At 49.3% G+C, this 12,558-nt stretch overlaps 1 long non-coding RNA gene across 1 annotated transcript in view; it reads left to right on the top strand.

Annotated features, from left to right (window-relative positions):
- Nucleotides 1–11,190, top strand: part of LOC103347934 (uncharacterized) — a 64,062-nt gene extending 52,872 nt beyond the window's left edge. The window contains exon 3 of the long non-coding RNA XR_011389867.1: nt 4,243–11,190. This is a non-coding gene — a long non-coding RNA (uncharacterized lncRNA). The remainder of the gene's footprint in view (nt 1–4,242) is intronic.
- Nucleotides 11,191–12,558: the final 1,368 nt, after the last annotated feature.

Below are 12,558 nucleotides of genomic sequence, written 5' to 3' on the forward strand. Positions count from 1 at the left end.
TGAAAGTCAGAGTTACACATAGAGAGAGGAGAGGCAGAGAGAGAGAGAGAGAGAAAGAGAGAGAGAGAGGTCTTCCATCTGCTGGTTCACTCCCTAACTGCCCGCAAGGGCTGGAACTGTGCCGATCAGAAGCCAGGAGCCAGGAGCTTCCTCTGGATCTTCAACAAGGGTGCAGGGGCCCAAGGGCTTGGGCCATCCTCCACTGCTTTTCCAGGCCATAGCAGAGAGCTGGATCAGAAGTGGAGCAGCCACATGGGATGCTGGCACTGCAGGCGGCAGCTCCACCTGCTACACCACAGAGCCAGCCCCAATAAATTTTCCTTTTTTAAAAAGGGAAAAGATGATATGTATATATGTGTGTTTAAGTTTGCATAAGTATGAAAAAGTTGATGGCAGTTACCCAGCAAACGTTAATTATCAGTTATTTCCTGGAAGTTGGGAATAGCAGAGCAAGGAAGGCTATTAACAGGTTCATGCTACATTCACCTGTGTTTAATTGGGTAAAACTTTGACATGTAAACAAAAGCTATATTGACACACTTAGCATCTAGTCTTAAAAAAATCAAATGTAAAAAGACAAAAGGAAAAGCCATGAATAATTATTTACAGAGAAAGAAACAGAAATAGCTAAATAAGAGAAAAGCTTGAGTCCTAGAGTGATCAAATCGGTACACATAAAAGCAACAATGCAATTCCTTTTTTCTGCCCATCAAGTTGTAAGAAAGTATATTAAAGACCAAGGGGTTTCATTCTTGACCTGAGGACAGTGCAGCCACAGTGAGGATTAGCTGGAAGGTGGGGACACGGTGCCGCGCATGGTGATGACACATCCATCCTGTCCTGTCCCCAGCACCCTGATAGAGCCATCCCAGGATGAGGAGGGATGACAGGTCAGCCTCTGCTTCCCTGGACTTCCACCTCCTCCCCACCAGAGACCAACCGTGGTGTCCTTTGGTCTACTGGCTCCCGCCAGGGACACTCCACCCTCATCCAACCTAAATCCCCTTCCTCTGATAAAAGAGTCCTGGATCCTGTGACAAAACCAGAAATGACTGGTAAGGTGCCTGCTGCCCGAAGACCATCCCCCACTCCCAAAGGAATTGCTGGATTCAGAATAGAGAATGCTATTGTGGGGTCAGAAGTCATCTTGTTAAGCCCCTGCCTCTAGCACAGCTACTCCCAAGAGCTTTTTTTTTTTGGGGGGGGGGGCGTTGTGACTGTTATACCATACTAGGAAAAGCTATCTGCTGTGTCTAGAACCAAGGTCTCTTGACTCCTGGTCTGGTACTCTTCCTGCTCAGATTCATCGGGTTGTATATTTTTCTGTGAACTTGATCTATTCCTTTAATCCCTGGATATGAAAATATATTATATGCTTGGTTATGGCTAAAAATATCACCAATCCACTTGGGGAAGGGAGTGGTCCTGGGGTTTTATACATTTACTATGTAAATCATATATTTAAAGAGAGAAAAGAAGCTGTGTTACTTAAACAGTAATAATAAGTAGCGCTAACAATAGTAAGTATCAGTAAAGAATAAAGTGAAAAATCATGAGGCAAGTGTGTGGCACAGTGGATTAAAGCCAGTGCTTGGGACAGTCACATCACAGATCAGAGTGCGGGGTTCAAGTCCCAACTACTCCACTTATGATCCAGCTTCCTGCTAAAGCAATCCTGGGAGGCAGCAGATGATGGCTCAAATGCTTGAGTTCCTGCAACCTACATTGGAGACCTGGATGGAGTTCCTGACTGCTGGCTTCAGCCTGGCCCAGCCCTGGCTGTTGCAAGCATGTAGGAAGTAAACCAGCTTTCTCTCTTTATCACTTTGCCTTTCAAATAAACAAGGTTTTTTATTTTAAAAAAACTTTTTAAATCATTGTAAATAATATTTTTCTTATGAAATGATAGAAATCCCCAGGTTACATCAGAATATACAAGTGCAAGACACCAGAAGTCATAAATGTGCTTGGCATATACATCTTCTTGGTTTCACCTGGCACATTCCCCTCAAAAGTTCTACACAGGGACAGGTGGAAGGAGGAGACCATCGTAGAAGGTGGGGATCGAGGATTCATTCCCTGGGCTTCTCTACTTCCTGCCTAAAAGTGTGACTTGAGTTAAACAAATACTCTTCAGAATTCTCAAGGGAAAACTATAAACTGGCCACCATGAGCAGGGAAAGACAAACTTCCTGGCAAACAGCCAGGTAGTAAAGGTGTGAGGCCCTGTGAGTCATATGAATGGAACCTCTTTGCAGTGACTTCACCTACCAGTGTTCCTCAAAACCAGCTGCTGTTGTTGTTACCTGTTTCCAATAAAACTTTATTCATAGAAATAGATAGTAGACAAGATTTGGCCCACTAGCCATTGCTTGACAACTCCTAGTTAAGAGCATGGGCTTGGGAGTCGACTTGGAATCCTGACTCAGTTGCTTTGTCATTGGTGGGACCTTGACTAATTTGCTTTGTTGTTTGAGCTGCTTCTGTAGAACAGGATAAGCATTGTACCTGGTCCTAGAGCGGTTGCTAAGTAGGTCAGCATTCAGCTCAGCCATGTTGTCGGTGCTCAGTAAGTGCATCTAGATGGACAGGACACAGTGTGTGGGATACTGGAAGCAGCCCAGGTTCTGGGGCCAACATTGTGGCACAGGGGTTAAGTCGCTGCTTGGAATGCCAGCACCATATATCAACAGCTATGAGTCCCGGCTGATCTACTTCAGATCCAGCTCCTTTCTAATGCACCGGGAAGGGAACAGATGATGGCCCAAGTGCTTGGGCTCCTGCCACCCCCATGAGGGATCCAGATGAAGTTCCTGGCTCCTGGTTTCAGCCTGGCGCAGCCCTGGCCTGTGTTGACATTTAGGAAGTGAACCAGTAGATGGAAGGTCTGTCTCAGAATCTCTGTATCTGTCTTTCTGCCACTCTACCTTTAAAATAAGTAAGTAAATGTTAAAAAAAAAAAAATCCCATTTCCAATGCTGAATCAACCTAAATGCTACCAGGCATTTTACCCTGGGCAGGGGTGTCACTTATCAGCTCCAAAACTGTTTTCTTTGCCTGTAAAATGGTAAGAGAAACTGAGTTACTGTTAGAACCTTTGTATACATTATGTCAATTCTCACGACAGCCTCTATCGCCTTGACTGTTCCCACTGCACATCAGAGGAAGTCAAGTCACACAGTGGTGAAGGATCGTGTGGTCTGTGAGTGGTAGAAACTGATTTTTTTTAAAGATCTGTTTGTTTATTTGAAAATCAGAGTTACACACAGAGAGAAGGAGAGGCAGAGAGAGAGAGAGAGGTCTTCATCCGCTGGTTCACTCCCCAAATGGCCACAATGGCCAGAACTATGCTGATCTGAAGCCAGGAGCCAGAAGCTTCTTCCAGGTCTCCCATGTGGGTGCAGGGGTCCAAGGACTTGGGCCATCTTTTACCGCTTTCCCAGGTTATTAGCAGGGAGCTGGATCAGAAGTAGAGCAGCTGGGTCTCGAACCAGTGCCCTTATGGAATGCCGGTGCTTCAGGCCAAGGCGTTAACCCACTGCACCACAGCGCCAGCCCCAGAAACCATTTTTTTTTTTTTTAAGATTTATTTATTTGAAAGGCAGAATGACAGAAAGAGAGGGAGTGACAGAGAGAGAGAGCTGGTTCTCACCCCAAAGGGCCATGATGGTCAGAGCTGAACTAGGCTGAAGCCAGGAGGCAGGAACTCCATCCGGGTTTCCCATATGGGTGGCAGAGGTTCAAGCACTTGGGTTCATCTTCTACTGCCTTCCCAGGAGCATTAGCAGAGAGCTGGATTGGAAGTGAAGCAGCTGGAACTCAAAAATAGGCATCCATATAGGATGCCGGCATTGCAGAGGGCTTAACCCTCTGCACCACAACACAAGCCCAGAAACCATGCATCTAAACAAGGACTGTCTGACTTCAAAGCTGTGTGTTCTTTCTACTAAACTTGTTGTACTCTTAGAAGATGAGGAGGGTTGGTGGTACACGGCCTTGTAAAGTGCTCCAATCCACGCAACTGCCTGCTCATTGAATCTCCTCCCTGCCCAGCCTTGACAAACACAGCCCCCAAAGAGGGTCGGTGAGGAAGCCCACAGGTGCTGGGTTGAATGGGCTCCCCCTGTCCCTGCTGCCCCAGGGTCCCAACGCTCCCTGGAGGACTCTTCAAACATTAACCTCCTGTCTATGGAATGCCCTCCCAAGATTTGATGACAGACTTATCATCCCCTGTTTCCACAGCCCTGCTCCTATTATTGCGTTTCTGCCCCATGAGCACTGTGTGGAGGCCCTGCCTCCCACTGCCCCTCCCCGGGCGTACTCCAATGTGTTCATACCCATGGAAGAGTGTGGCGCCCAAACCGCGTTCCTGCCCAGCGGGCTAGGATGTCACAACGGTGAGTCAGCTCCTGCCCATGATAACATCTGCACCACCAGCTCAGGCAGCAGGTGCTTCTAGCACTGGAGGGATGGGTTTGGGACACAGAGGAGCCTCTTGTGTCCTTGCTGAGCCTTCCCTGGGGGCAGGGAGTGGGGATTGGGAGAACTTCAAGAAGAAAGCGCCTCCACTCCCACCCTGGTCTCTCTCAGAACAACTGTTGGGGAAGGCATCTCTGTCTGACTCACAGAAACCGAGTCTGCAGGCACCTACACAGAGAGGTGGGTGGGAAGCACTGGCCAGGAAGGGGACAAGGACATTGTGGGAACAAGCTCTGTGCTGCCTGAGGCTGAGAGGCTGTGGAGGTCTGCTGATGACCTTGGGAGCCCTCAGAAGGCATAGGGTCTCCCCAGCTGTTGGCAGCATCCCTGGGCGGTGGGGAGTCGGGGAGGAGAGAGTCGGCCACCTGGACTCAATTCCCAGCTCCGTTGAACAACTCAGCTCAACTAGCTGAGCTCTGGTCCTCAGTTTTCCCATCCGTGGCTGGAGCTCATCAGCCACAGAGAGACTGTAAGGCCCAGTAGCAGGGCCTCAGCGCTCTGGGTTAGACAGAGCTGCCTAAGCACGGTTCTGCCTCTTCCGAGCTGTTTCACTGCAGGCAAGTCACCTAAGCCCTTGAACTTTGGTTTTTTCATCTGTACAATGGGATAATAAGAAAGCTTCCTGTGCCTTGTGCTAGCCAGTACTCTATAAACAAGTAGTGATTGCGAAGCTAGCTAACATCTTGACATTATGAGATTTTGCAAGTGAGAGTGAGAAAGCCAAGGTCTGTGAGGGAGTACGGCCGTGGGGAAGACCCTGAATGGCCTCAGGCCCAGCTTTTTGGTTTTTGTTGTTGTTTTAAAGTTAATTAATTTATTTGAGTGAATGAGAAAAAGAAGTTCCCATCCACTGCCAGTTCATTCCCCTAACAACCACAACAGCCAGGACTAGGCTGGGCCAAAGCCTGGAGCTGGGAACTCACTCCAGGTCTCCCGCACGAGTGACAGATCCAACCACCTGAGCCATCACCTTTAGTCTCCTAGGGTACGCATTAGCAGGACACTGGAATCGGGAGTAGAACCAGCACTCAGACCCAGGCACTCCAACGTGGGGTGCAGACGTCTTCAGTGCAAGGCCAGGTGCCCACCTCAGGTCCAGTTTTGAGGGACTGCTGAGCAGAGGCTCTCTCTGGTATCCCACGTGTCCTGCTTGTCCCTCCCTGCAAACTCTGGCATGTCCAAGTCTCTTCCCAAGGCAGAGAGCGTCTGTGCCCCCACTGATTCAGTCTTGTTTGCATGCTGTGTCCCTCAGGAAGTCTTCCCTGACTTCTTTCTCTGCCATCACCTGGCTTCTTTCTGATGCACATGCTGGGTGCCGCCACTTTCACTTTTGTGTTATCTCGTGGGCACAACTGAGCTGCGAGCAGGCCCACTGACCCTCAGCCTGTGACACACAGGGGCCCACAGAAATGGTTTCATTTGAATTTGTTTTAACTCAGAAGAAAAGAATAATAATAAATATGAATCTGACCTGTATTCAGAAGTCCGGTGTTAAATACGTATTTTCAAGCATTTCCTGAGGGAAGAAGGGGCATGTGAAGTCAAAGTGTCCAAGACCCACAGGAGTCCACGTGTGGCCCGGCTGGAGTGTTGCACCTGTGCCTTGTGTGCCCCCGGGCCTGGCATAGTCTCAGGCCTCGCCCCAGCCCCTAGCACATAGTAGCTGCTTGGAAAACCCATCTATGTCACAGGACCAGTAGTCAGAAGGTCCATGGGGCCCCCTAAGAAGCAGGCCACTGTCTTTCCTGCCCAGCTTTGCTTCTGTCTTCAAGACATGCCTACACAGCATCACATTTGGCACTTAGAATCCTGGTGGAAGAGAGTTGGTTGGGATCATTCATCTGTTCCACAATAGTTGAGCAGCTCTGTGTGTGGACAAGAGCCCTCACAGAGGGTCTTGGAGAGGGCCAAAAGCCCTGAGTGTGGGAGTACAATTTGGAATCTGCCCACGTAACATGCACTCTCTACAGAGACGTTCTAATCAGAGTGCCAAAAGGCCCACGTTCCCAGGAAGCCAGCAGCCTCTCTCCACAGGTAGGGAAGTCCGTGTGTTCAGGCTCACACAGGGGCCAAGGGCAAAGACAGCCTCTCCAGGGAAGACCTCTCGGTTTGCTGGCAGGGCACGGCTGGAGGATGGCCAGCAACGCAGGTGGCTCTGTGAGTCTCTGGATTCCACAAACCCTTCTTCTGAACCCCACCTGGCCTCCCTACCTCCCGCCCACATACACACTCCCAGCTGCCTTTCTCAACATCCCCCAGGTTCACCCATGGGAGGCCCGGGGCTGGGCCTGCCTCGAGTCATGCAGATAACCTCTCCAGGGATGTGTAAACCTCTGGTGGGCGGCCAGGTAGAAGAATGTGGAAGTGGATTCCTTTCGCTCCAAGCCCTGGACATCTGCCAGACTGTGTCAAAGTTGCAGTGGCCGCAGGCCCTTTGCATCCTCATCTGCGAGTTCCCCAGTGTTTCCTCAGTGCGATGACACCTCAGACCTCAACAAAGAGCACTTCTGGAAAGGCCTCAATCCCACACGCTCTCTGCACGCGCCTGTCCCGAGTCCCACACTCTCCCTGGCTCGCTGCCCACAAGCTAGGGGTTGCCATTGCCAGCTGCGGCCAGCCCTGCCTCCCGAGGAGTGTTAACAGCGGTACCTCTGGGAGGTTTGCTGTGGAGACGAGTGATTTAAATTTAAGAGAAGGGCATGGGGGAGCTTGTTAGAAAGTCTCATGGTGATAAAAAGATATTTGTTTTATCCTACTCTTTAGAGAACCAAATCTTAGCAAAATAGCGCTGGGCTTGAAATTCAGCAACACTTCCTTCCCCTCAGCAACAATTTGTTTCAAGGCTTAAAAAAAGAAAATCTCTTCCCAGAAACTGGTCGAAGAATCAAGCAGAATTGCGCTGAAGCTCTGTGCAAACCAAGGGTGTGGAAGTGGCAGCAGAGGATCGCAATCCACCCGACGTGTCCTCAGCTCAGAGGACACGGGCAAAGCGGGCACAGGGATCACACGGATGTCTGTAGACCCTGCCATCTGCCCGCATGCCGGGTACAGCCAGCTGTTGCCATATTTATCCAGTTCTTCATGTTGCCATTCGCCTGTTCTGCTTAACCCAGGAGAAGAGCCAGGATGCTCGCTGGATGTGTATGCGATTGTGGAAACGAGACTGTGCCGTTGACTCACATGATACTTTTCTGTGGCCAGTGTGCATGTGTACACACACGTGTGCACGCTCCTAGCTCTGCTCCACGGTGGCCTTCCTCCTGCAGCCTTCTCCTCGGTCCTCCACCCAGCTGCACTCCTGCTTCTCCAGGTCAACAGGGATCCTCTTCTCTGGGACTGATGGCCTTCCGTCTCACATGAGAATTCCGTGAGCAGGTGCAGACCCCTCAGTCATAAGGAGAGAGTTGGGAGCTCCCTTCACACTAACAAAGAAGAATGAAGGAGTCAAAACCTCTTGGAGTCAGAGGCACTGATAGGACCTCCTCACGGGACCCTTGTGAGAATCTGGTGCCTATGGCTGGGCCCTGACCTGGGCCCATGCTCTGTAGAGATTTGATGAGCTGTGTACCGGCAGGAAAGAAAATGCCCGGGGTAACCTGGCAGCCAAAGCTTCTTCCCATAACACCCCTGAGACTGGACACATGGGGAGATTTTGAGGGCCAGCCAAGGACTGTGGAAAATGGGAGCTGGACCCATCACTTATCTGGTATCGAGTCAGCTAACAATTTATTTATTGTTGGGTTCTTAATCTTATCATTGGATCCTAAATGTAAGCCTGAGTGTTCACTGACTGTGAGTTGGAAAACATCTCAGAAGTTCATCTTCTCACCTCACCCAGGCATTGCCCTGATAGATGACCACTTAGCCCCTCATGTGCTGCTGGCCCCAGGATTCCCATGTGGACACAGTTAGGAGGAGCAAGTGCGTTCCCGTGTCAGCCTGGAACCTGTCCCCCTGCCCCACTGGTGGCCCACGTCTCTCCTCCAGGACCTTGCGACTGCTGCTCCTCTTCCCAGGGAGGCTCTGAGTTCTGGGAAAGCAGCACTCCTGCCCTCACCTCCCACATCCCAACAGAGAAAATCCTAGAAAAGGGAAAAAAAGTCTTTCCCTTATTATCATTTAAACGAACTCATAGGAAGTATGTACATCTTCTCTTCTCTGGCAAGATGGCCCACATTTGTCCCCAAATCCTGGGTCCTCAGGCTCCAGGGTCACATCCCCCAATGCCTGTGTAAAGCCAGTCAGCACGTTTGTCCCACTGCCATCTTGTCCAGTTCTTTCAACATGAGAAAAAGCCCCTTCCTAACACAGGAACAGGAAAGAATCCAAGTGGGGTTATAGAACAGGGCTCCCCCTCCCCATGGGCAAGCATGACTTGACTCCCTAGGACTCAGTTTCCCCATTTGTGCAAAGGACCAAGTGACATCAGATGGCCTTTCCAAAAGTAAGATGTAGGCAAAGAAAATGGATGTGGTGTCTCTGGGCAGAGATGCCTGATACCCCAGAGTTTCCATGGCGACTGCCTTCCCCATCTCCAAAATTGCCCTTCTGCTTGGGCTGGCCCTGCCCTGCTCTTCCCCGGGCCAACTCCTCTCATCCCGCTCCCAGGCGCTCTCCTCCCAGTGCTGGTGGACACCGAGAGATTCTTTTATTCCATTTGATTTCTTCGTGAGTCTGTTTCTACTGGCAGGTGTCAGCCCCTTGAGGACAGCAACTCAGTCTGTCTTGTTTACTGCTGCATCCCTGGTCCCCAGCACAGGATCTGGTGCCTGTCGAGAGTGAATAGAGGCTGAATGAACAAATGAAGGAGTCTGCAGACCTGGTTGGCAGTTCCCCATGGACCCTGTCCCTCCTGTGAGCCATTTCTTTCTCTTGTGCCTTCCGCTGCCCCTCTGCCTCCCGTCTCTCCTCCCTTCTGATCACCTCAGTCACCTATATTCCAGCTGCCAGATGTTTCGTGCCTCCTCACACCTCTCCTCCTTTCTACCTGTCCCTTGCCAGCACCAACATGTGCCCTGCCAGCACTACCTCATGAAGCCCACCCAGATAGTTCAGGGGGCTCTCTGACCCTTCAAACATCTAACTCCTTATCCGCCAGTTCACTGCCATTCTTGAAGTGTACCCATGCATGAGTTCCTGGCTACGACCTCTGAAGAAGGCAGGGCAGGCAACCATAAAAACAAAGCTCACAGGACCAGCGCTGTGGCACAGTGGGTTAAAGCCCCAGCCTACAGTGCTGGCATCCCATATGGGCACTGGTTCAAGTCCTGGCTGCTCCACTTTCAATCTATCTCCCTGCTAATGCTCCTGGGAAAGAAGTGGAGGATGGCCCAAGTGCTTAGGGTTCTGCACCCACATGGGAGACCTGGAAGATGCTCCTGGCTCCTGGCTTCAGATTGGATCGGCTTGGCTCAGCTCAGCTCTGGCCATTGCAGCCATTTGGGAAGTGAACCAATGGATAAAAGACTTTCTCTCTCTCTCTTTCTCTCTCACTCTCTTTCTCTCTGTGTGTGTGTGTCTGTATGTGTGTGTCTGCCTCTCTCTGTAACTGTCTTTCAAATAAATAAAAATAAATCTTTTTTAAAAATCCACACAACTCGCTGTGCCAGATATACAGTGCTCCTAGACCCATTTTACTGATAACAGTAACTGAGGATCAAAGTCTTCAATACATAGAGCAACTGAGCTAGTAGGTGCACGTTGTCCCCTGACTGCCCATCTGGTTTCCCTGCATTGCATGAACTCCACCCTGGCTGTTGACTGTTTTAACTTCTGTTATAAAACATGCTTTTTCAAGCACAAACCAATGAGAATAGCACAGTGGGCATCTAGATGCCATTTTCAGGCCCAGTGTTTTAGCCCCTCACTAATAGCTATTATTCTGCTTACCAGGGCGAGTTTGTGTGTTTGCTTCCAGCACCTTGAAGGTGAAGGGTCGAGTTAACCACCCTCCTGTCTCCAGAGTCACCACCACTGTTGGTCCATGCTGCCTGATTATGCACAGGCGTTTTCTCGCTTCCCTTTTATCTTCGCTCTCCCATCTCTAACTCACACACACACACACACACACACACACACATGTTCTTTAGACTTGAAGTCCATTTTGAAAAAATGCAATCATAATTGTGTGTATGTACATTTATTGTGATAAAATACACGTAATGTGAAGTTTACCATTTTAATCATTGCTAGGTGTACAGTTCAGTGGCATTAAATGCTTTTATGATGTTGTGTAACCATCACCACTACCCATCTCTGAAGCTTTTCTGTCACCCCAAATAGCAGTTCTATACCCATTAATAGCTCCCTATTCACCCACTCCCTGCTCACAGGCAGCACTACTCTCCTTTCTGTCTCTGTGAATTTGTCTGTTAGAGTATCTCATACAAGTTAGAAACGTGCCAGGGGATTCCAATTCAATCCCATCAAGGTGGCATGTACCAATGCCATGTCACTAGTCAAAGCGATCAGTTTCAGTTCACAGTTGATCATAATGATAGGATTAAGAGTCAAAGGGGCCGATGCCACAACTCACTAGGCTAATCCTCCGCCTGCGGTGCCAGCACCCCGGGTTCTAGTCCCGGTTGGGGCACCGGATTCTGTCCCAGTTGCCCCTCTTCCAGTCCTGTTCTCTGCTGTAGCCCAGGAAGGCAATGGAGGATGGCCCAAGTCCTTGGGCCCTGCACCTGCGTGGGAGACCAGGAGGAAGCACCTGGCTCCTGGGTTCGGATCAGCGCAGCATGCCGGCCGCAATGCACTGGCCGTAGTGGCCACTTTGGGGGGGGGGGGTGAACCAACAGAAAAAGGAAGACCTTTCTCTCTCTCTCTCTCTCTCTCTCATTGTCTAACTCTGCCTGTCGAAAAAAAAAAAAAGAGTTAAAGGGATCACATAAACAGGACTAGTATCTGCTAATACTGATAGAATTAAAAAGGTGAGAACAATCCAACATACAAAGCGGGATACACAGCAGACTCATAGAATGGCAGATGTCCTAAACAGCACTCTGGCCTCAGAATCAGCATTCGGATCTGGCTGAAGAGCCCATGAGAGTATTTTAGGCATGGAAAGCCAAGACGTTCTGGAAAAAAAAAAAAAACTAAATGAAAGATCTCTGCAAGTGAGATCCCAGTGGAAAGAACGGGCCATCAAAGAAGGAGGTACCTTTCTCTGAAGGGAGGAGAAAACTTCCACTTTGACTATGACCTTGTCTAAATAAGATAGGAGTCAGTGAACTCAAAAGGCTTCCATAGCCTTGGCAACTCATGACAAGAGCATAATGTTCTCCTGGTTCACCCATGTTGTAGCGTGTATCAGAATGTCACTCCTTCTTAGGGCTGAATAATATTTTGTTGTATTTATCTTCCCACTTTGTTTATACATTTCCTCTTGATGGACACTTGGGTGGTTTCCTTCCTTTGTCCATTGTGAATAATGTTGTTATCATCATTGCTGTAATATGTCTGTTTAAGCCTCTATTTTCAGTTATTTGGGGGTAAATGCCTATGCGTAGAAATGCTGGGTTATAAATTACTCTGTTTTTGACTGCTTGAAGACTGCATCCCCACCAGCAACCCACAAGGGTTCCAGCTTCTCCACATCATTGCCAACCCTTGTTACTTTGCTATCCATCAGGCTAGGCATTTAGACTAGCAGCTGAGAGGCCAGGTAAGATGCCCTCATTCCACATCAGAGTGCCAAGGCTCAGTTCCCAGCTCCTGTTGCTGCAGACCCTGGACAGCAGCTAGGAATGACTGAAATACTTGGGTTCCTGCCCCCATGCAAGGGACCTGGGTTGAGTTTCAAATTCCCAGCTTCAGACCCAGAGGCGTCCCTACCCTTTGCAGGTGTGTGGCAGAGTGAACAAGCAGATGGGCCCTCTCTCTTAAACAAATGAATCAAACTTAAAATACAACAGAAATAAATAATAGCCATCCCAGTTAGTATGGAGTGGTGTCTTATTGTGCTCTTGGTTTGCATCTTTCTAGAAACTAGCAATGTTGAGCATCTTTTTTTGTGCTTCCTGGATGTTTGCAGATTGTTTCTGGAGAAATGTCTATTCCAGTCCTCTGCCCATTTTT

The sequence above is a fragment of the Oryctolagus cuniculus genome, chromosome 6 (assembly GCF_964237555.1).
Source record: "Oryctolagus cuniculus chromosome 6, mOryCun1.1, whole genome shotgun sequence".
Classification (NCBI taxonomy): Eukaryota; Metazoa; Chordata; class Mammalia; order Lagomorpha; family Leporidae; genus Oryctolagus; species Oryctolagus cuniculus.